Raw genomic sequence first — 24,689 nt, 5'->3', positions numbered from 1 at the left:
TGCATGGAGTCATCCCAGGAAAGCAAACTGCTCCATGGAAGCTAGAGTACAAAGAAGGCTCATCCATTGATTAGCCGAGCAGGTTTGACGCGACAGGAAATTGTTCACTTTCATGCTACCCAAACATAGAATCCCCTGAGTTGGAATCCACTGGGACTTCTGAAGGCTCTCCATGCATCTCTCCTTCACTTCAAGGTTGATCGACAACGCCTATTGTCTAAAAAGAGAGAGGTTGATCCCCTTAAGACGAATCCATTTGGTGAGCGGAGCAAGGACTTGAGTAAAAACTTGCGAGTTGTCAACAGACTAAAACATAAGGCTCGAAACAGGTAAATTGTTGTGGAAAATGAACCTTAGGTACTTCCTGGAGTCCAGGTGTATAGGAATGTGGAAGTAGGCATCCTGCATGTCGATGGTCATCATCCAGTCACTTTGATTAATGGATACATGATGGAGAGACCTATTTTCATCTTGAATTTCATCTTTTTGACAAAGCAATTCAAGTCACTAATGCCCCAGACAGGTCTCCATCCTTCTGATGACTTGCGGTCTACAAACACATGGTTGTAAAAACCGCCAGTTGTGACATTTTCAACCAATCAGATGGCTCCCTTCTTAAAGGATGAGACTTCGTCCGATAGGGCTAAAAACTTCTCTGAGCCTATGGAGTAGGCTGTCTACATGATGGGCGTGTTGACTAAATGAGGCTCTCTCCAAATGGGATGGAGTATACCCTCCTTAAATACTTTCACAATCTACTGCTCTGCTCAGCTTACATTCCATCTCTCCCAGGAATGGAGGAGCCTGGGCCCTACCGGCGCATGGAAAAAAGCGTCTTCACTTCTGTGAGGAAGACTTAGGAGAGGACTTCTTGAACAAGTGAGACAAGTACCAGGGATTTGTCTTAAGTCTACACTGGGCTCTTGGTCTGCCACCAAGAAAGGGCAGGGCTGAGGGGGGGGGAAACAGATTGGGTGCTAGCAGTTGGAAGTTCCCTGGGGTGCCTAGTCAACTGGGCTAAAAGATCCTGAGTATTCTTCTCCTGAAGATCTGAAGCAATGTTCTTGACAGTGGATTGAGGGAAAAGGAGCTGGCAATCTAGCGGATAGAAGAGCAAAGCTGATTTCTGCAAAGCAGTGGCATCCTTAGCAATGAAAGAGAACCAAGGCTCCCTCTTTTGACGCACTCCAGTGACAAAGAGATAGGCTAACTCTTGAGCGCCATCCCTAATGCCCTTATTGATACAAGAAAGGACATTCAGCCAATCCGTAGTGATATCTCCTAGTAACGATGAGGTTAAAACCTTGAGCCAATGCACCCACTAACCAGTCCAAGAAGTTAAAGACTTCAAAGACTTTTTACATAAATTCTTAAGGGGGTGATAGAATTCTGTAGGAAAGAACATCACCTTAGCAACTGCGAAGGGTGATCTCCGAGACAAGTCTATAGACCAGAGAAGCCCCCTATGAGGAGGCAGTGGCCCCCAGAGAGGGGGCTTCCCGAGTGGCATATGCCAAATACCTACGTGAGGAGAATAATTAAGGGAAGACTTTCCCTGCTCTCTCTTCTTTGAGATCCAACTATCGAGCTCATTCAGGACCTTCCTTTACGAAGATGAGAGCACCATCTTTGGTAGCCTGGAGGAGTCGACAGGCTTCTTATTCATGAAGAACGTGGAAGCAGGTGAACCCAGAGCTGCTGGTGAGAAAAAAATCAGGGAAACTCAGTAGCAAATAAGTCAAGATGGCTGCATAGGCTGATGAAGCAGAGACCTGATCAACATCATCATTTCCCTGGACACCTCAGACCTCGAGGACAGCTGACTCACTTCCGTATAGTTGCTTTTCCAATGGTAGTCCACTACTGTGACCTGGGAGATTGCAATAGGTCCCACCAAGAGGGCAACTACCGTTGGGCAGACCCCACTGGACCTCCCTTCGGCTTCCGGTATGACTTCTCCCAAGTGTAGGTGAGTAGACCAGTGACCTTTGCCTAGGAGCGTTGATGAGACAAGTAGTCACCTCCTCCACTGTCATTTCAATAACACTCCTACCTTCCACTTTGTCCATGTGGACTTACACAAATCACCCCTAATTGGGTCACAGTATCCACTATTAGACCAATCTTTTGGTTGAAGTAACGCAATCTTCAACTCGAGGATGGGAATGGGGTCGGGGTCAGAAGCGTGGGAGCCGGGCAAAGTTGAAGGTGGAATAGTTGAAGGACTGAGAATAGGAGACTAAGTGGGAAAAGGCACAGAGAACACAAGAATATTACCACTAGAAGACTTCACAGAATGGTTAACTACAGTCTTACTATCAACTTAAGAGGCTACCTTCCCCTTCCTGTCTCCATCCAGTTTAGCTAAATGAGATCCCAAAACCTTCCATTTTTTAGCATCCTACCTTAACATTCTTTGCAAGTTAAATCAATGGAACAAATTTGCTCCCTACAGTCTTTGCGCATAGATGAGTAGCTTTTGTAAGTCGTATTTCAGCCTTTGCTGCAATATCATAAGCTAGTTGAACTGAGTTTGATATTAATGCCAGGAAGTCAACAATAATACGTCGAAACGCCAGCAAGTCAATAATAATACAAGTCTCAAAAAAGGAAAAAATAGTCATAAATTGTGATGAAAGGTCTTGCAATGAAAACCTATTATACAGACAAAGCCGTAGGCTACCAAAATAATCAATACTTCACCAAAGGGAACAATCATCCAATGAAAAAGTGCCAAAATTCCAAAACCAAACTGACTGCTCATAACTAAACTTCAGTTAGGTGTTGGCAGAAACAAATTGAGCTCTCTGCTGAGTTGTTCTTCCTTTACTCTGAAAGTGGGCAGGGTTAAGTCACCTACACACAACAAACTAGTGCTACCTGCGAATTTCAAAATTTTGCATTGTTGGCAAGTGAAACTGTGATCAATGTAATTACAGTTATTGGCGCACTTGTTTAATGGCGAGCTGGTTTTATGGTACTTGTCTAGTGCCATAAAATTGGTGATTTATGGTGTCATAACGGCTGAGTTTCGGTTATCTGCGCCATAAGGTGCCGATAATAGTTATGGCGCCACAACATACATGACAAGAGATGCTATTAACCGGTTATCGGCACCATAAGTCACTGAGTTTTGGTTAATGGAGGTTTTCGCTTATCACCATCCCACCACTTAGTAAGTTACATATATAAAAACTTGCTTAAGCCTATGCCAATGTTGACCATAGGATATGCAAACAAATGCAAGGTTCTCCTATTTATAAAAATCACAACTGTCACTGATGACCAAAAAAATAAAATAGACTTACACTATATGCTAAAAACTTAAATTCTCACATAGCATGTTCAACAGGATTTGTTTCTATTTAAAAAAAATATAAGATGGGAAACCTGATTCTTTAAAGAAATTTAGGCTGTCAAACCAAGGCCAAAAGCATTGAAGTATATTTCATGATTAGAAGGCTGACAAGATGAAAATAAAATAAAAATAAAAAATTTTTATTGAGGGGGAATGCTTGAAAGTATGGCTTGATATACAGTAAACTCAAATGACTGATTAAAAAGATGGAAAAAAAAAGCCTAAGATTAATTGAGGTGCAAGCGTCACCGCGGCTAAAATAGAGTTAGCAGTGAAACATTTTTCCCCATGCTTTTCTCTATGCATCAGTACTTCATATGTGACCTTAGGCTTGAAACACTATGGTCTAATATGCCACTGAATCCAAATACTTTGCCACCCTTATTCGACGTAGAAACTTGTCAAAAGACTCGCTTGCACAAGGGCAGCTCTCCACCGTCCCTTTAAACCAGGGTGGTGCGTACTTGGGAGAGGGGGAGTGAGCATTCATTGTCTGTCTCTACCTATCTCCCGCTCAGTCTCAGCAACCAATGAAAACGCTCACAGATTGAGCTCACGTTGCTATTGGCTAATTTGGCTTGACGCTGCTCGTATCTTCTATGGCAGGACACAGAGACTCCATCCCGTTCTTTCTATACGTCCCAACCTTTCTATTCTCTTGTGCTCTGTTATTGTTTTCATTTTTTATCAGTATTTTTGTAGCAATCAAATAATTTTATTTACTATGGCTGATAGTGTTAATAATAGTGATCACCAAAAGATTATTATTAGTGAAGGTGTATCTATTAACAGCAATACAAGTGAAGTTATTGTTGAGCTGGGAAAATAAATATCGCTAAAAAGTTCTGCACTAAAGGTATGGCTTATACTTGCTGAAAGACTCTTAACTTAAAGTAGAAGCATGTAAAATTGGACCTGCTTGTGCTGATGGGTGTTTTGATAAAGCTGCTATGCCTATGATAGAGGTATTTGTTGCTTAAAGAATATTGGGGCATGGGAGACAATGGCCAGACAACATATTTGCAGAAATTAATGGTGTTGGTGCCAATAAAACGTCGCAGGATACCTGCTGAGGAAAGTTTAAGTTCACAAACAAATTATGATTACAAAAGTTCCATTTTACTTATTCATTTCTTAATTTTATTTTTCTTTCTCATGTTTACTTTAACTTTACTTTTTTATTCATATTTTGTGCGTGAGCACATTAAGAAGCTGCCGACCATGACATCTCATTATTCTCCCGCAAAATCTTGTAGCCTCGTGTACACGGAATGGAATTTTAGTGTTGCGAAGTTGTATATGAATGTGAAGTTTATTAAAGATGAATATCCAAATGTAGATATTGTTTCTTTTAACTATTATAGTAACATGTTTAGGACCGAGTTTAAGATAACTGTGGACATACAACTTTCATGTTTTTATCGTAAAAAATCGTAAATTGACCATGACATGAGGGACGAGGTTACAGCAGATCAACGATCATCCAAGATAATGAGTTGCATCAACCATGACATTGAGGCTAATCCTAATCATGTTGGCAAGCTAAGATTATGCTTTTTTCTGGTAACTGTCCTGTAATGTCAATAACTAAGATAATGCCAAAGAAAACATTTTATGCTATAGCTTAAGTATAACATATAATAATGTCATAATGACTGGATATATGGTGCAGGGATGAATTTCCTTTAAAATGGTGAAAATTAGATTAAAAGCACATGGTTGATAAACAATATTGATGTTTGAAAACTTTAAATGCATTTTTACCTTTATATTGAGATTGTTTTTTTTTTGCTTAACAACTTTTTTTTACTATTTATAACATTTATTCTTATGTGTTGTGATGTCAATACAATGGCCAGAATAAATATATTCAACCACAAAAATCATTATAATCAGGCCAAATAACAAGCTGGCACACACTGCTTAACCTTAAATTTTATACTATAGCTTAACCCTTAAATGCCGAAGCGGTATTTCAAAAAGCGTCTCCCGTATGCCGGCGGAGTTCGTGAGTGAGCGCCAAAGCGGAAAAAATGTTTTTTTTTTTTTTTTTTTTTTCAAAAAATCACAGCACGCTTAGTTTTTAAGATAAGAGATCATTTTTGGCTTCTTTTTTTGTCATTGCCTGAAGTTTAGTATGCAACCATCAAAAATGCAAAAATATATCATTATCATATACAAATATTGGGATATATGACAGCGCAAAAAAAATTTCATATATAATTGTATACAAATCGCGCTGTGAGCAAAATGGTTAAAGCTAACAAGTTAATTTTTTCCGTTGTATTTTACACTAAATTGCGACGATTTTGGTATATAACAATATAACACATTGTAAAACAATCAAGGCAACACAGAGAAAATATTATCACAAAATGATGCATGAATTCGTAACATGTGGACGTAAAAAAAAGCAGTTTTCAAAAATTCACCATAAATAGAAATATTGTGCTAGAGACTTCCCGTTTGTTGCAAAATGAAGGTAATTGATTGAATATTACTAGACTGTAAGTGTTGTAGCTTACAATTGCAGTTTTCGACCATTTCGGTCGAGTTAAACTTGAACAAAGGACGAATTTTTTCTATTTATCGTTATTTATATGAAAATATTTCAAAACTGATAAAAGCTACAACCATAGGTTGTTTTTTGTTGTATTCTACATGAAATTGCATATATTTTCATATATAAAACTTAATGTAACAGCTAATTTAAAATGGTGCAAACATTACAACAATTGGACGAAAAAATTTATGATTTTTTCGGAAGTTACTGCGCAGACATAAGGAAAAAGTTTATTTCATAAATTCACCATAAATCGAAATATTGTGCTAGAGACTTCCATTTGTTGCAAAATAAAGGTAAATGATTGAATATTACTAGAATGAAAGAGTTTTAGCTAACAATTGCAGTTTTCTACCATTTCGGCAGAGTCAAAGTTGACCGAAGGTTGAAATTTTGGCACTTATCAATATTTATATGAAAATATTTCCAAACTGATAAAAGCTACAACCATGGGTTGTTTTAAGTTGTATTCTACATGAAATTGCGCACATTGTCATATATAAAACTTTATGTAACGGCTAATTTAAAATGGTGCACACATTACGACAATCGGACGAAAAAATTTATGATTTTTTTCAGAAGCGTTACCACGCGGACGTAAGGAAAATGTTTTTTTTTTTTTTTTTTATAAATTCCCCATAAATCGAAATATTGTGCTAGAGACTTTCAATTTGTTGCAAAATGAAGGTAAAATGAAGGTAAATGATTGAATATTACTAGATTGTAAGAGTTTTAGCTTACAATTGTGTTTTTTTACCATTTCGGTTGAGTCAAAGTTGACAGAAGGTTGATATTTTGGCACTTATCATTATTCATATGAAAATATTTCAAAACTGATAAAAGCTACAACCATGGGTTGTTTTTAGTTGTACTATTCTACATGAAATCGGCGCATATTTCCTAATATAAAACTTTATGCAATGGCTAATTTAAAATGGTGCAAACATTACGACAATCGGACAAAAAAATTTATGATTTTTTCAGAAGTTACTGCACGGAAGTAAGGAAAAAGTTTTTTTTTTCATAAATTCACCATAAATCGAAATATTGTGCTAGAGACTTCCAATTTGTTGCAAAATGAAGTTAAATGATTGAATATTACTAGAATATAAGAGTTTTAGCTTACAATTGCATTTTTTGACCATTTAGGTAGAGTCAAAGTTGACCAAAGGTTGAAATTTTGGCACTTATCGTTATTTATATGCAAATATTTCAAAACTAATGAAAGCTACAACCATGAGTGGTTTTTTGTTGTATTCTACATGAAATTGCACACATTTTCATATATAATACTCCATGTAATGGCTAATATGAAATGGTGCAAAAATTATGTCAAAGTGACAAAATAATTTCTGAGATGTGCCGCTGATACTTTTTAGTGTGAGAAGAAAGAAATTCCCGCTTGCGCGCCTGGGTAACGATTGTAAACAAAACAACGCCTTGATCCGTGAGCTCCCAGCATCCCCAAAGGCGCGTGATTCAAAAGTTTTTGCCTAGTAGGCCTATAACTATTTTTCCGCAAATTTAAAAAAAAAACTTTTTTATATCAACATACCATACGTCCAATCGGCACCCAACAGACAATTTATATCAACGTTTAATACATCCAATAGGCGTTAAAGGGTTAAGTATAACTTATAGTAATGGTATAATTTTTGGATATATGGTACAGAGATAAATTTTCTTTAAAATAATGAAGGCTAGATTAAAATCATGGTTGGTTTCAAAGATATTGATGTTTGAAAACTTTTAAACACAGTGATTATGAAGAGAGTCAGCACACAAAGCTGTTTATAACTGTTTAGAACAATTCAGTCACATGAACGATAATTGTATGCAATAATTAGCGTCCATTATTGTATGGTTATTAGCGGTTGTCTTTGAATGGCAATGAAATGTAAACAAAACAATGGTTTCCCTTTTCGGCTACGTATGAAAAACAGGACATAGAATCAGCTGTGTTAAACCCAGCTTTGATAATTTATGAAAGGAGTATATCTAAATTAAGTCCCATACGGCAACTAATGAAAGTGATGGTATTCGTAAAACACAATCAGCTGATTATTTTAAGGCTGTAAACAAAACCAGAATACAAATAGTGCATCATCGCTCTGTTCATATATTGTAATACGATAATACATGCAATATGATTACAGTAAAACAAGTTTTATTAAAATTATCGTTATTCTCAATACAACTTTTATTCAACTTTGCATGTGGATATCTATAAGTGTAACAGCCTAACCAAGGCTGGATGAAGTGATTATTGTAAACGTGTATTGACATAAACAACCGATTGAGAAACAGTTGACTGCTGACGTCACTTACCATAACTATCGAGCGTTTGTTAAGAGTTCCGTGAAAACTGTCAAATTGTTAAACCTTGCTGATTCTCAATGGTGGCTTCCAAAAGTAAAAATAAAATACATTTTTTGTTCATCCCTCATGCAATGGAGATCTCAAGAAAGAATACACATAAATTAAAGCTGCAGGTTATAGCCGAGGCTGAATAAAACGAATAACAGCCAGGCAGAAATGGTGTTCGGAATTGGAGAAATCGCACCTAATGCTTACACAATGAAGTACAGGCGGTCCCCGGGTTACGACGGGTCCGGCTTACTACGTTCCGAGGTTACGACGCTTTTTCTTAAATATTCATTGAAAAATCCGCCCTGGGTTACGACGCTTGTTCCGAGGTTACGACGCTGACGCTTCCGACGCTCCGAGTTTACGACGCTTTTAAAAAACACATACTATGATAAGATAAGAATCCTTTATAGTTTAGCACAGTTTCTCTCTCTCTCTTTGTATTTTCCATGAAAATAATCACTATAATCTCTCTCTTCTCTCTCTCATCTCTTCTTCTCTCTCTCTCGTCTCCTCCCCTCCCTCCTCCTCTCTCTCTCTCTCTCGTCTCTCTCTCTCTCTCTATACTACAAAGATGTATGTTTCTTAGTATGATAAATAAATGATTTACTATTTTCAAATATTAATATTAATTTATACAGCAATAATATCAATTCATTAAAGAAAATACCATAGTGAATTAGTAAGATTTTAGCTTATTTTTAAAAAATTATGGAAGAATGAAGGAAATCCCAGTCTTCTTCAAGTAACTTCCAGTAACCTTTTCTCGAGATTCAGGTACTAAAACTGTCAGATATATCAAGTTCTGTGACAGCCAGGTGGGGGAAAATCTGGAGGAAGAGCTGCAGTGTTGCAATCACGTGGTCCTGACATTCCCCCCCCCCCCCCCTCCTCTCTCTCTCTCTCCCCTCTCTCCTCCTCTCCTCCCTCTCTCTCTCTTCTCTCTCTCGTCTCTCTCTCTCTCTCTCTCCTCTCTCTCTCTCTCTCTCTTCTCTCTCTCTCTCTCTCTCTCTCATTTACTGAGACTCGAGATTTTTTATGTACTTGTACTATTTGTTTTTAATACTTTAAACAAATAATATATAATAATAATAATAATAATAATAATAATAATAATAACTGTAATTACAAAATTCATATGTGATAGTAATTTTAAAGAATATAATACGTACTAATCTATCCATGTCGCTTTTAATTAAGGTTAACTCTCTCTCAATCTCTCTTCTCTCATCTCTCGTCTCTCTCTCTCTCTCTCTCTCTCTCTTTTTTTGCCACACAAGATAATAATGGGTCATAGTGGTAACTCCCTCCCTCTCTTTCGCTGGAAGCGTTATAATATTTTTGAGAGAACAGAGAGAGATAAACTCTCTCTCTCTCTCTCTCTCTCTCTCTCTCTCTCTCTCTCTTCTCTCTCTCTCTCTCTCTCTTGTATTTTAATGAAAATATACAGTAATTTGTGAATACACAGTGTTGCACATGAAAAAAGTAAATTAGTGATAATTTTAGAGATACGGCCTTAAGAGAAATTGCAAATTAGTAGTGAAATTTTCCCTGTGGACATGTTTTCAAGAACATCGTTCCAGCTTACGACGATTTTCGGGTTACGACGCGTCTTAAGAACGGAACCCCCGTCGTAACCCGGGGACCGCCTGTACTATGTGCACGTTTTCAACCAAATTTCGTTAATTTACGATAAAAGGTATCTCCGAATTATATCTCTTCTAACAAATAATGGCAATGAAGATATTGTAAACAATATCAAATGCAAATGATGTACATGATGATGTTTGTATTCTGTAATACAGTCACAATAGGATAATAGTATTACTGTAATTGGATACAACAAGTAAAACAACCTTTATTTAAGTCATCATTATTACTAAATAAAGTTGTACTGTTTAATTTTTGCAAATAATCACTTTCTCAAAAAAAATTTGATTTTGTAATTTAGAAGCTCTCCGGAACTACAAATATGAGATAAATTCATGAAAATTTGCTATGACTTTTTACCTTGTCTTATCTAAAGGTCGTCTTATACACGGAAATATATGGTATCTGAAATATAAGTCAATCTTGCCTTGCTTTACTTAATGAGAACCCCTAAGTAGTGATAACATCTTTGTTAATGACTGTAACTGCCCTGGAAAGTCTTGGCTGAAGCACTTGCGCCATCTAGTCTACTGTCTAAGGATTAAATAGGACAGCTGGAAGAGTAAATAAGTAAAACCATGAACCCTTCTTGGAAGAGACAGTCTCCTAGAAGACTTAAAACCACTATCAGCCACCAGCACCAAAATGACAAAGGAAACAACACGACCTCCCTCATTTTCTGCATCCTCTTTTCTCCCCCTCCTCCTACCACTTTCCTTCCTTCTTTTTCTAACCCTCTTCCTACTTGCTTATCATTTTCTCCATTTCACTCTTGACATCCTCCTTACTCTTCATCCTTGAAACCAACAACCATCGCCCCCCTTAAAAAAGAAAACTTTGATCCTTATCAAGTTTTGAGCACCTCCATGTAAAAATCAACCAACACTGGTGTAGTTGCCCTTAAGCAGCACATCATGCTGAAAATTACTACTAAATTGAAACTTTATGAATAATTTACTTTAACTCCTAAAGATCAAGTGGTCATGCCAGCACTAACTTAACCAAAGCCACCATCAGTGCCCAAGCACTCTATTTCAATTGGACACTGTTGAAACTTTCCTGCACTGTCAAAGCCTAGATAAGCATGATAAAATTCAAGACAGCTCTGTAGGAAAAACTCTGCTTTGATGTACTAGCAGGAAAAAACAGACTAGGAAGTGTTATGAAAATTTCAAGATAGGCAACCTAACCACACCCCAGTGTCCCAACTATTCTGCATCACATCATAAATGGTTCACATTGCATTATTGAAAACTAAGATATAACCATCAAGACAGACTTCATAACCTTAATGAATCTACTAAAGCAAACTAAATCTTCAAGCCAAACACAGGAAACTGCCACAAGTATCACTAAAAAGAATCAAACAACCTTGTAAAATTAAACCAGTTATCTTGAAATGCTGGGCACATCAATGCCTGAAAATTACTACTAAATTGAAACTAAGATCAAGTGGTCATCCAGCGACTAACTTAACCAAACAGGCCACCATCAGTGCCCCCGCAAGCACTCTTATTTCAATTGGACCCACTGTTGAAACGTTTCCTGCACTGTCAAACAGCCTAGATAAGCATGATAAAATTCTAAGACAGCTCTGTAGGAAAAACTCTGCTTTGATGTACTAGCAGAAAAAACAGACTAGGAAGTGTTATGAAAATTTCAAGATAGGCAACCTAACCACAGTGGTCCTCCCCAACTATTCTGCATCACATCATAAATGGTTCACATTGCATTATTGAAAACTAAGATATAACCATCAAGACAGACTTCATAACCTGAATTAATACTACAGCAAACAAATCTTCAAGCAACACAGGAAACTCCACAAGTATCACTAAAAAAGAATCAAACAACCTGTAAAATTAAACCAGTATCTTGAAATGAGGGAACACTTTTCTGCCATTGCCTTCACCTACTCCTAGTCACACCCTTAACCCCTACACCGTTTCTCTGACTTCTGTAACTCTTCTTACTGATTGCTCACTATCAATTCACATCAATCCTATCCAAAACCTTCAAAACTTCAAAACCTGCCAGCAAGAAAACCATCAATATTTTCTGCACATCTCAACAAATGGGACTGCTAATTTGGTCAAAAACAAAACAGGACTGGCCTTCAAAAATAAAAAAATGAATGAGCATATATTAATAATTTTGTCACTAATGGACCACTCTTGTTAAAATGGATAACGCTTCAGCATTTTTATTTCTTGCAAATGACTACTGCTCTGCTCTCAATACTTTTCCTTTCCCTGTCAGTTGATCCAAAGTTTAAAAACCAGATTTTTCAACCAGGGCTTTGACATCCACTTAGACTTTTATTACTTAAAACTTTATTGCTACACTAAAGGGATACAAACACAACACTTACACTTCCCTTTAGAGAGGCAAACACAGGCTAGTAGCCAGTAGATATACTGGCAGGTTTCAGTTCTTGAGGGATGTACGTATATACCAGCATACCTTGCACTCACTCAAGGCAACCACCTCAATTTTCGCCTTCAAATTTTTCCCTTTCCTCAATAAAATCCTTGCCACTCAAAATTCAATGCTTTTAACTTTTGTGAAATGAAAACATGTGCCAAGTCCTGTCTGTAAATGTCTAATTTTCTGACTTACATATAATTTTTTTTCCATTTTCCTTAACCTTTAAGAGCCGGGCTAAAAAATTACTATGCAGAAAAATTATTATGAGGTCAGCCAATTTATGAAAAAATATATCAATGGAAAGAGGAAGATATGCAAATGCACAAGGTGTAAGAAAAACATTCTAAAAAATTATCTCTACCTTTTACGATTAGTTAAAAATGACTATATATTGTCTTTTACACGACAATTGCATATTTGACAAAGTTGCATTTGTTTTTTCTAATAAATCATTTTATTTTGTAAAATCATAATTACAACTCATACAATATCAAAACAGGTAAGACCTAAAATCAGTAACAAATTCCAAGTATATTTGTTAAAAAATATTTACATAAATTTAGTGAGATTAAAGATGCAGTATCTTTTTATATCATAAATGTCTTTTCTAATATTTCTTTGCAAAATTACAATTACAACTGATATACTACCATAAAAGATAAGAACTAAAAACAACAGCAACCCCCAGGTATAATTTAGCAGCCCATTTATTAAAAGGTCAAGTGAGAGAGAGAGAGGCAGTATGTACATGGTCCTTTGAAGTCAATATCACACTAACTCATGAGCCACCTGCTTCCTTGACCTTGGCTAGTCTATAAGTTGCCATTAGTGAATTTATACAATAGAAATATTGGAACCTCTTTCCCGCTGGATTCCTTCAAATTGATGGCTCGTAACATTAATGCTCACCATGAGTGAGTCCGTCAACCACCCAAAACCTGTTATTGATACTCATATAAGGGTATCCATTTATTAAGGGTTAATGCAAACTCCAACTTGCCAGCTAACTGAGAGCTTAAAGGTTTTAACCAGCCCGTTAACATTTTCATGTCATTAAGACCACTATTGTCTCTTGCACATAATTATCTCCTCTAACAGGCAGGCATAACGACAGCTTAAAAATTTAATCTTTTCAAATCTTGGAACCATCAGCGTTTCCTTTCTTCTATACTCCAAATATAGAAATCCTTCTAACTATATCAACTAAATCACAAGATTGTACTGCAGCATTCCCTTTAGACAACATTTTTACACTATAAATTTTCTTTGAAATCACTTTCTTTGAAAGATACTTTGTTTTCACATTTTGAAAATAATGGCAGTTGCAAAAATCAGTGTGACAATAAGTAAGATAGTGATAAAAGCATGTGGAAAATACGAGAATATCTTTAAAAAAAAAAAAAAAGTTTCAGATTCTGTTAGTGTAACATATCCTGAACATTTTGAAGTTGATGGATTTGCAAAACAGCCAAGTGGAATATCGCCATTAAAAAGGTATAACTTTTCAGAAACAGAAAGGCTTTGAAAATTGTGTAAAGAAAATCGTAATTCTGGCCATGCATACATAAGTGTACAAAGTAAGAGAGAGATACCAGCAAGAAGAAACCTGAAGCCACAATACTTTTCAGGAAAAAGTTGTGCAATGTCAGAGGTCTGTGCTGTAATGAAATGACGGATGAAGAAAGAAATACCCTTCTCAGTGGTTTTTATAATTCAAGCAAAGAAAAGGGAATGGTTATGTCGACATCTTCAAGCTATTGACACAAAGAATGATAAAGGTAAGAAATTGGGTCATAAAACCACACCACAACATTCTTATACTTTTCCTACCAAAATCCGATGGTAGAAAATTACAGGTGTGAAGAGTGATGTTTTTAAACACTAAATATAAGTGAAAGGCAAATTAGTACAACAATGAAGGATGTGTCATCAGATGGAACTGTGCAAGGAAAGGGTCGTGGAGGTAGAAGGGAGAAATTAAAGAAAAGGATGAAAGACTAAAACTGAGGGTGATACAGCATATTAATAGATTCCCAAGGATGGCTTCACATTATTGTCATAAAAGCTCCAACCAACAATATTTATATCCTGATTTGACAATGACCAAGATGTATCAACTTTATACTGAAGACAACAGTGGAAATGACTTTAGCTTTTTTTTTTTTTTTACAGAAAGATATTCAAAACTCAGGAGCAAAAATTTCATGCACCCAAAAAGGACCAGTGTGGTATGTGTGAAGCATTCCGGAAAGGAAATAAATATGAGCAAGAGGAATTGAAATTTCAACATGTAAAACTATAACAGAAAAATATTTAGTAAGAGAAATAAAGAAAACAATAATGGAGAGGGGAAAGTCGAATAATGAACTAATTGCTGTGAATTTCAACCCAGAAATAATCATTATGTTTGCCTAAACCCTACGCAATGGAACCTCTTACTAAAGAAAACTGTCGTGCTATAATTTTACCACATAGAAATAATCATTATGTTTGCCTAATTCCCTACGCAATGAACCTCTTACTAGAGAAAACTGTCGTGCTATAATTTTACCATATATAATTCTGGAAATGCCAAAGGTTCTTGTTTTTTTTTGACATGAAGGAATCGCTAAACGAGGAGCAAATTAAACTGCTTCTTGCATCAGAAGCTGGTTAGCAGAAGTAGACAAGAATTCAAAGTACTATACTGATGTTGCCTTTTTTGGAGATGGATGTGCTGGACGAGACCAGAATTCCATGCTGCCAGCTATGTCGCTTAATTTTTTGGAGAATTCAATTCCAATAATGCCAATCACTGTGTACTACATTGAAATAGGTCATGGCTAAGGTGAAGGAAACTCACTGCATAGCAGTATTGAGAGGTCAATGAAAAGGCCAGGAGATATTTTCACCCCCTCACAGTTGGCAATGATTATCAGATTTGGAAGGAAAAATCCTAACTAAGTGATTGATAGAATTGGAATACCAACTGGAAGGGTTATTCTCAACAACTTAGAATTCTCCCAATTAGGCCATCTGACAAGGGCTTACCAGTCGATTGGACAAAGATAATTCACCTGCACATGGATAAAGAAAGGAAAAGAAATCTTTTCTATAAAACCTCTCATTCTGCCCAAGATTTTCAAGCAATATCACCAACTGACTTTCAAACCACAGGGAAAACAGAAATTCAGTGTTCAGCAAGCTCGGCAATTATTCAGGCTGTTAAATTAACAAGTGCTAAATTTAATGATCTTTTGAGCTTTTGTAGTGGAACAACTCCTGTTATCAATCCTGATCACATTTCATTTTACTGTAATTTGTCTCATTACTACAAAAGCTTAGAAGTTATATCTAGAACAGACTTACAATGTGATACTCTCAGTATATATAAAGTATTTCCATCAAAATTGAAAGACTTTTACCATATAAAACCCTTCTTAATGTTTTTATACAAATATATATATGATAAATATAAGTGCACATATCTTACCCTCTCAACCTTTATTGTATGTTTTTATACAAAATAAAACTTCAACCTTAGATTGGGTGTGTGACAAATATCCATTATTTCCAATAACAATGTCACCACAAAGTGACGAATAGATGTCGAATAGTTAACACTGTGAGTCAGTCAGTTTTCACACACTGACGAATATCTTTGGTAAACATAATAAAGAAATCTTTATGAATTTAAGAAATTGTTTAAACATTTTTTGAAAGTGAAGATCTTAATCTTATCAACTATTAAAAATGAAAAGTTTACCGACTAAATTGCTTCATAATAAGATGGTTTGAAACAAGAAAAATCTATAAGAGCAATTTACTCAAAACAAGAATTTTGCCAATTCGACGATTTGTGGAAACTTCGAAAACATATAAATAGCGTGAAATCTTAAATTTATAAAATGTAAAGCTCCCCTGTTACTTTCCAGTTTAAACTAGTCATATATGTAGGAGCTTCTACACAGAGAAGGCCTAATATTTTCTGCACTATAATTATGATTTTTTTGTTACCATCAGCAAGATATTTGCTATCTTCTGTGCTAGATATAATTCAGATCCCACTTTGAAGAAAACTTGCTACAACTCACTATTAATCAAAGTTTCTTTTCATGTACTATTTGTTCATGGGCACCGGTTCTGGAGTCTTAATGGTGCCAATGATGCAACACTTGTGGGTGTAAAGTCTCCATTTACAACGAATGAAGTTGCCCTTAGTCTCAATCATGACATGGATCAGATCTTGAATGGCGTAGTTGGTTGGGTATGAGGTTGAACTCCATTATAATAAAAGCACTATTGATCAGTAGATCTTGTACTAATTTTCCACCATATCCTCCCCTTCAAGTGGCTCTCCTACATGAGTCTGAATCTTTAACTAGTTATACTCGGCGTAACTTTTGACTCATATCCTACTTTTGAGAAACAACTGATAAAGGTGTCAGCAAATGCTGCACAAAAGTTAGGTATTGTAAATAAGGCCTCATATAAATAAATGAAAAATCGGTGCAACCTGTTTTAGGTCATTTGTGTTTCCCTTATCAGAATACTGAACTCCAATGTGGTTGTCTGCCTCTGCCAGAGATTTATCTCTGTTAGAAAGAGCGGTTTGTTGTGGTAGGTCTGTTTCCTAGTATTAGCGATTATGACTTGGACCATCTATGAATAGTCTCGTTTGTTAAATTTTTCATAAGTTGTACTTTAACAGAGATCTTTCCCATTCACAACTGATCCCTGATCCTCTTTCCCTGCCAAGAACGATCAGATTTGCTGAACAGCAGGACCAATATGCAATAAATGTTCCTCAGTATTAAACTTATCAGTTCCAAAGGTCCTTTATTCCTCATACTCTTCAACTGTGGAACAGTTTCCCTGGGGATACTGTGCAATTGAACTCAAAAGTTCAAGCAAAGATGCAATGTATTACTACCCTAAAGCAATCCTTCTTGTATTTTAATTACATTTTTATCTATTTACTTATTAATTTGTTGTTTTTCTGTTCTAAAAACTGGTCTCTTCTCTCTAGATTTCCTATTACCCTCTGGTAATTCTTTCAAATGAACACCATATTCTTTAGAAACTTAAATTTTCAAGTTGATAGCCCCTGTGGACTTGTTCCATCTGAATAGCGTTCATCTTCAAAATAATAATAATATTAACAATATTAATAATAATTTCTGTAACACAACATTCAGGTATAAATATGGAATATATAGTTGCACCCATAGATTTATTTGCCTTTTGAAAAATGGTAGAAAGCTCTAACAAAACGTCAAGGAATAAATGAACTTTAAGACTGCTATTGTATAATTTACCTGATGCTATAAGAAACTCATTCAAGAGATTGAGAAACTACAATACAAACTGAACAGCATCCAGACAAACATAGTACTCATCAATGAAATAATAATATGAAGGGAGTAGACCATCTTTATGCATGTTCTGGTAAAAAGAATGGAAGCATCGGTGTAATTTATTTTATACAAGATCTTTTTAATTCTTTTATTTTTCTCCTTTCTTTAATGCTGGTCTCTGGCCAACATACAGAAGCTGGATAAGAGGAAAGGAAATAGTTCTGAAAATAATAACTTTTTATTCTGGTACATGTAGGCAGTAGTTTCCTAAGGGTGTCGTAATCGCCAACGTTTTTGACTGTATCATCTGTCTATCTTCAGGAGAGGGCGGGTTTGTTGAGGTTAGAATGGGCACATCAAGTAAATATAAAAAGGGTCCAAGATCATTGATTGAAAGGGAAGCCAAATTCTCATTGACTGTTAGGGGATCTGCACCCCTTAGCCAAGTCTTGTGCCAGACATTGAAGGTTGCATCCATCTCCACATGTGGATGTTGGAGATAGGGTAAGTGGTACTGGGAGGATCACTCACAGCAGATAGGGGCAGCTCCAAATTGGTCTATTCATTTGCCTCAGGAATACTGGCGGGAAGTATTCTATGTGCCGCCATCAAGAGGAATACAGTTTCCTGTGTGGTTTTATGGCTAGCCTTTCCCTTTCCAATGTGTAGAACCTTCAGGAGGTGAAAGCAGTGATGGGTGTTGCTTTATCATTAATTCTGATATTGAGAATGATATAATTTTGTTTTGCTATTATGGTCATTCTTAGCATGATTATGTATGGCGCTTTCCTAATGCAGCAGATTCTCTTTGAAAAACTCATCGTAGTCATACTGATGTAAGAGCCAGGGCTTTTCTAAGATTGGGCATCTGTACTGACAGATCTTGTTGGTTCTTCATAATCAATCTATTAGTTCATTTTTCATTATTAAATCACTATGACCTTTTTCTCCTGGTCCATGGAGTAGACATTCCCTTCCTTGATGTTGCGAAGGGCACAATTGTCCTCTTTTAGCTCCTGTGGGGGGAGAGGGGGGGTGTTGGTTCTTGGTACTAATTATCATTGGTCCTACAGATGCATTCTGTGAATACCAGCTGGAATGCTCATTGTTAATTAAGACCTCGACAACAAGTTCTAATTCATTTTGTGAGTGTCTTTTCAAGAAGAGCAGTGAGAAATCATGCCCAGGTTCATGCCTTTATGCCTAGAGCGTCCACAGAGATACAAGAGCAATGCAATCAGCACCTTCATTAGCTCTCTCACTGCTCTTCTTGGATAGACAAGACACCGTATTAGAATATGTTGCCTAGTTCTTAATCAACAATGCGCATTCTGACTGGGAAGTCACAATATACGTACATACATCCAAAGGACCACTAATAAATGGTACTGGAAGGTGCCCTGCTGCCTTTCAAGAAGTCACTTGAAGACGTGTCTCACATGAACTATAAAGAGTACAAGCGCACCTTTTACATCATCATAGAAGGGAATGTCTCGCCTATGGACCAAGAAAGAAAGGTCAAACTAATGATTTACTGTAAAAGCAAAGGAACTATTGTCAAACCAAAATGTCAAGTCAGATGACAGGAGATCTCACCAGAATACTTCATGTTTGAATCTAAAAGTTTTGGACATTTTCTTTTGTACACAAGGGGAAAAATCTCACCAGCTTATAGCAAAGCCGGATGAAGTTCTGTACTGGATGGTGCAAGACCAATCCCTCCACCCACATTTTTTTTTCTTTTTTCTTTTTCCATCTTATTATAAATGGTTTACATCTGTAATATTGGTAATTTCATATGCCCAATTATAAACTCTTGTCACATTGGTCAAGGCCCCATTGTTCACCTTTTCACTTGCAAAGTAATTGTGAACGTAGTATGTGACTGACCTGGCTGAAGCAGGGAGAACACGTCTCTCAGTTTTTTCTGCTCTTTCCATGGCTGAAACAGGATGAACATATCTGGAACTACTTTCTTTACAGGGCAAGTCGAGTGAATAACAATATCCAAATACAAAACATTGTTATATACTATGCACAAATTTTATGGCTTTATAATGACAAGAGTTAAATCCTAATCATACAAGTTGGAATTTCAAATCTTCATAGACATGACCCCAATACCCAACAAAATCTTTCAGTAAGATCAACTTGGAGTTTGGAAGCAGTCTTATTCCGGGATAGGTGGTGCAATTAAAAGATTATAAAAGGTTATTTCCTACTCGTAAAGGGTCAACCATACCTTTCCTTTGTGCTTCTTTGATAGGCTCTATCATTTTAGATGTTAAAGTAGTGTGTGTATATTCTAGACGAAATAAAAAACAAAATATGGGAAAAATACAGAGCAAAATACTCCATCTGAGTGCTTAATCTGCCTTTACCATTAGCATGTTATGTTTTAGTAGGGCAGTTTCCTTATGGGTCAAGTGACCAAAGTTCTCCACTGAGATGATATATTCCCGGAGAAAAACATCCTGTCACCCGCTTTGACATTTTGGTTCGACTGTAGTAGCCTAATCATGAAAAACAGGCCAGCCCCTTAGGTGCAGCACCCTCTTAAAAGAATGCCTCAGTGCTCACAACCGGATGACCACAATGAGATTTTCCTAGTTCTCCGTGTAATTACCGTAATGTTACAATAAAACAATGTCATAAAATCTGCAATATTGTAATTACCATGCAATATACCATTGCTGGCTTCACTTCCCGGACGTTCAACACATAGGAAATGGATAGCCTTAAAAAAACAACACATAGGAAACTTTCCTCCTCCTGATTGTGGTATGTAAAATACCGTCCACCAGAATTCCTGAGCCGAACAAGCAGACCAATCAGGGGCTGTATCCCACTACCACCCACCCTATCTACAAAGTCCACTGTGTACACCTCAAAGTCTGGGAGAAGGCTTTGCTCAGGGTCACTAATCCCCTAACAGCCAATAGGGATTCAGCTCCTTCCCACCAATGATCTGGGACCCTTCATATAGCGACTGATGAGCTCATTCTAACCTGAACGAACCTATCTCAGTCCTGTAGATAGACTGATGATATGGTCAGAAATGTTGGTGACGTCCTCAGAAAACTACAAAGATTCTCTACCATTCAAGAATGATGTTGAGATTTTAGCTACCATATGATGGACAACTTGAATCTCTACAGTTATGTTGCACCATGTTTAACTTCTGCCTGTGTGTATCAGAATAAGGACAGTATGTATAGTATTCAGAAATATTCCTTTCCCCTTATCCAGATCACGTACACTGGCCAGCTTTTGGCAGATATCAGCTTCAAAGAGTAAGAAGAATTGAAAAGATCTTGTATAAAATCAATTCCACAGATGTTGCCATTCTTTTTAACCCTTAAACACCGAGCCGGTATTTCCGAAAGTGTATCCTGTATGCCGGCAGGGTTTGGGAGTGAGCGCCGAAGCAGAAAAATTTTTTTTTCAAAAACACAGCACGCTTAGTTTTTAAGATTAAGTTCAATTTTAGCTCCTTTTTTTGGCATTGCCTGACATTTAGTATGCAATCATCAGAAATTTAAAAAAAATCATTATCATATATAAATATTGGAATATATGACAGCGTGAAAAAAATTTCATATATAATTGTATACAAATTGCTCTGTGAGCAAAGTGGTTAAAGCTAATGAGTTTATTTTTTTGTTATATTGTACACTAAATTGCAATGATTTTGGTATATAACAAATTGTAAAACTATCAAAGCAACACAGAGAAAATATTATCACAATATGACGCATGAATTCGTAATGCGCGGACGTAAAAAAAAAAAAGTTTTCAAAAATTCACCATAAATCGAAATATGGTGCTAGAGACTTTCCGTTTGTTGCAAAATGAAGGTGATTGATTGAACATTACTAGACTGTAAAGTGTTGTAGCTTACAATTGCAGTTTTCGACCATTTAGGTCAAGTTAAAGTTAACCAAAGGTTGAAATTTTGGCACATCATGATTTATATGAAAATATTTCAAATCTGATAAAAGCTACTACCATGGGTTGTTTTTTGTTGTATTCTACATAAAATTCCCCACATTTTCATATATAAAACTTTATGTAACGGCTAATGTAAAACGGTGCAAACATTACAACAATCTGACGAAAGAATTTTTTATTTTTTCGGCAGTTACCGCATGGACGTAAGGAAAAAGTTTTTTATTCAAAAATTCACCATAAATCGAAATATTGTGCTAAAGACTTCCAATTTGTTGCAAAATGAAGGTAAATTATTGAATATTACTAGAATGTAAGAGTTTTAGCTTACAATTGTGTTTTTCAACCATTTCGGTAGCGTGAAAGATGACCAAAGGTTGAAATTTTGACACTTATCGTGATTTATATGAAAATATTTCAAAACTGATAAAAGCTACAACCATGGGTTGTTTTTAGTTGTATTCTTTGCACACATTTTCATATATAAAACTTATGTAATGGCTAACATAAAACGGTCCAGACATTACGACAATCTAACGAAAGAATTTCTAATTTTTTCAGCAGTTACCATGCGGGTGAAAGGAAAGTTTTTTTTCAAAAATTCACCATAAATTTAAATATTGTGCTAGCGACTTCCAATTTGTTGCAAAATAAAGGTAAATGGTTGAATATTACTAGAATGTAAGAGTTTTAGCTTACAATTACGTTTTTCGACCATTTCGGTCGAGTCAAAGTTGACCAAAGGTTGAAATTTTGGCACTTATCGTAATTTATATGAAAATATTTCATAACTGATAAAAGCTACAACCATGGGTTGTTTTTAGATGTATTCTACAAGAAATTGCACACATTTTCATATATAAAACTTTATGTAACGGCTAATATAAAACTGTGCAAACATTACGACAATCTGACAAAAGAATTTCTGATTTTTTCGGCAGTTACAGTGCAGATGTAAGGAAAAAGTTTTTTTCAAAATTCCCCATAAATCAAAATATTGTGCTAGAGACTTTCTATCTGTTGCAAAATGAGTTCAGTCGAGTCAAAGTTAACTGAAGGTTGAAATTTTGGCACTTATCGTGATTTATATGAAAATATTTCAAAACTGATAAAAGCTACATCCATGGGTTGTTTTTTGTTCTATTCTACATGAAAGTGCGCACATTTTCATATATAAAACTCTATGTAATGGCAAATATAAAATGGTGCAAATATTACAACAAAGTGACGAAAGAATTTCTGAGATGTGTCGCTGATGCTTTTTAGTGCGAGAAGAAAGAAATTCACGCATGCGCGCCTGGGTAACGCTTGTAAACAAAACAACAGCTTGATCCGTGAACTCCCAGCATCCCTCAAGGTGCGTGATTTCAAATTTTTTGCAAACTAGGCCTATAACTATTTTTCCCCTAATATTTAAAAAAAAACTTTTTGTAGTCGACGTACCTGACAGACAATTTTGGTCGGCGTATAATAAGTCCAATAGGCATTTAAGGGTTAAAATACTCAGGTACGTATAAGCATTTTTTGTGGGGTTTTAAGTATTTGCAGATTTTAGCTATTTTGTGTATACAGGGGGTCTACTGTACTGTGTTTATTATATTTTTCATGATAAGATACTACTAATATATGTGAATATTATATAAGCTACTTCTATATCTCGTGTATGATGTGCCCCCTTAAAATTAGCTTCAAAATTAGGTCTCAGAAGTTGCATGATATGTGAGTATATCATTTCTGTTAAAAACCTAGACCGAACTTCACTACAGAAAATATGAGCTAAAACAGATTACGTACACGTAGATCTGAATTACATTTCTCTTTTTCTTTAACATGGCTCTCAACATCTGGGTAAACAGCCTGCTCAAAACTCGAGTCTGGTTTTAAAGCTGGAGGCAAACACTTCCATGGTGGATGGCAACTAAAATACAAAAATAACTAATAAAATAATGTGCACACTATAAAACTTATAAAATAAAATATTCTCCTAATGATACTTAAATAGGTAAAAAAACATGGTAATCCCCTTTCATTTGGACCATTCTATGGCTAGTGCCTTGTTACATACAATGTTACCAAAAGTATCATCGAATACCAGTACAGTAGTATAAAGCCTGACAACTAGTGCATCTCACTCCTAAATATCATTTAATAAAATTCTACAGATAAAAGCAAGCTGTTCAACCTCACTCCAAGTTCCAAGAGCAATCCAAACAGTAAAATGCCAAAAGGACCAACTAAAGTTTGTTTTGAAGGACAAAAGGGAAAATGAAGCAAAGAAATAGAAAAGGAATTTCTTATACAACTTATATATGAAGTATAAACACTGGGTAGAAGAATCACTTGTGAATCCAAGATTCAAGACTATCATAGTTTCTGTGGACTCCAATTACACATAATTTCTAAAACTTTTGAAACTAATCTTTATGGCATTAATGGTAACAGTTCCTTTAACAATATATACATACAGTATCCTAATTAAGTAATTCTGGCATTTATAAATCCAGCATCACAAACAAAAATGGGCATATGTAATTTGCAAGTCGATGGCAGCTTTGTCATTAAAGCGAGCAGTTGCCTCTCATTTATTCTCATATTCCACTTGTGTACTTGCATCAACAGTAAACAATTAGTTTTTACTACTTTTTTTTTACATTTTGTTACTTTCTACCATGGTTGGGGTTAAATGCAAGTAAAAAAAGGTGAACTATCTCATTCCCATGATACAACCGATTCAGAAGTTTTAAAAATGTAATAAAAGTATGAATGTGGGCAAAAGCAAGTGAATTTGGATTTGCATTAACTGTAAATACTATATAGTTAGAATGCTAATTGTACAAACAAGAGTGAAAAATGCTAATCACATAAAGATACATGCATAAAGAACAAGAAGAATAAAGGAAAAAAAAGTGTTATTGTGGAGGGAATACCTGATCCAGCAGTGTCTATATTTATTGCATTATAAGCAAAAGCAAGAAGCTTGTTTGGGGGCCTGAAGGGAAATATGCCTAAGAAACAGTCATGGCTGATTAAGTTAGAATTT

At 35.8% G+C, this 24,689-nt stretch overlaps 1 protein-coding gene across 10 annotated transcripts in view; it reads right to left on the bottom strand.

Moving 5' to 3' along the window:
* The window catches only part of LOC135219538 (serine/threonine-protein phosphatase 6 regulatory subunit 3-like), a 449,492-nt gene that overhangs the window by 102,924 nt on the left and 321,879 nt on the right, over positions 1-24,689 (bottom strand). The window lies entirely within an intron of this gene.

Source organism: Macrobrachium nipponense, chromosome 1 (genome assembly GCF_015104395.2).
Source record: "Macrobrachium nipponense isolate FS-2020 chromosome 1, ASM1510439v2, whole genome shotgun sequence".
NCBI classification, from domain to species: Eukaryota; Metazoa; Arthropoda; class Malacostraca; order Decapoda; family Palaemonidae; genus Macrobrachium; species Macrobrachium nipponense.
Note: the sequence above shows the minus strand (reverse complement) of the source record. Positions and strands in the feature narration are given on the sequence as shown.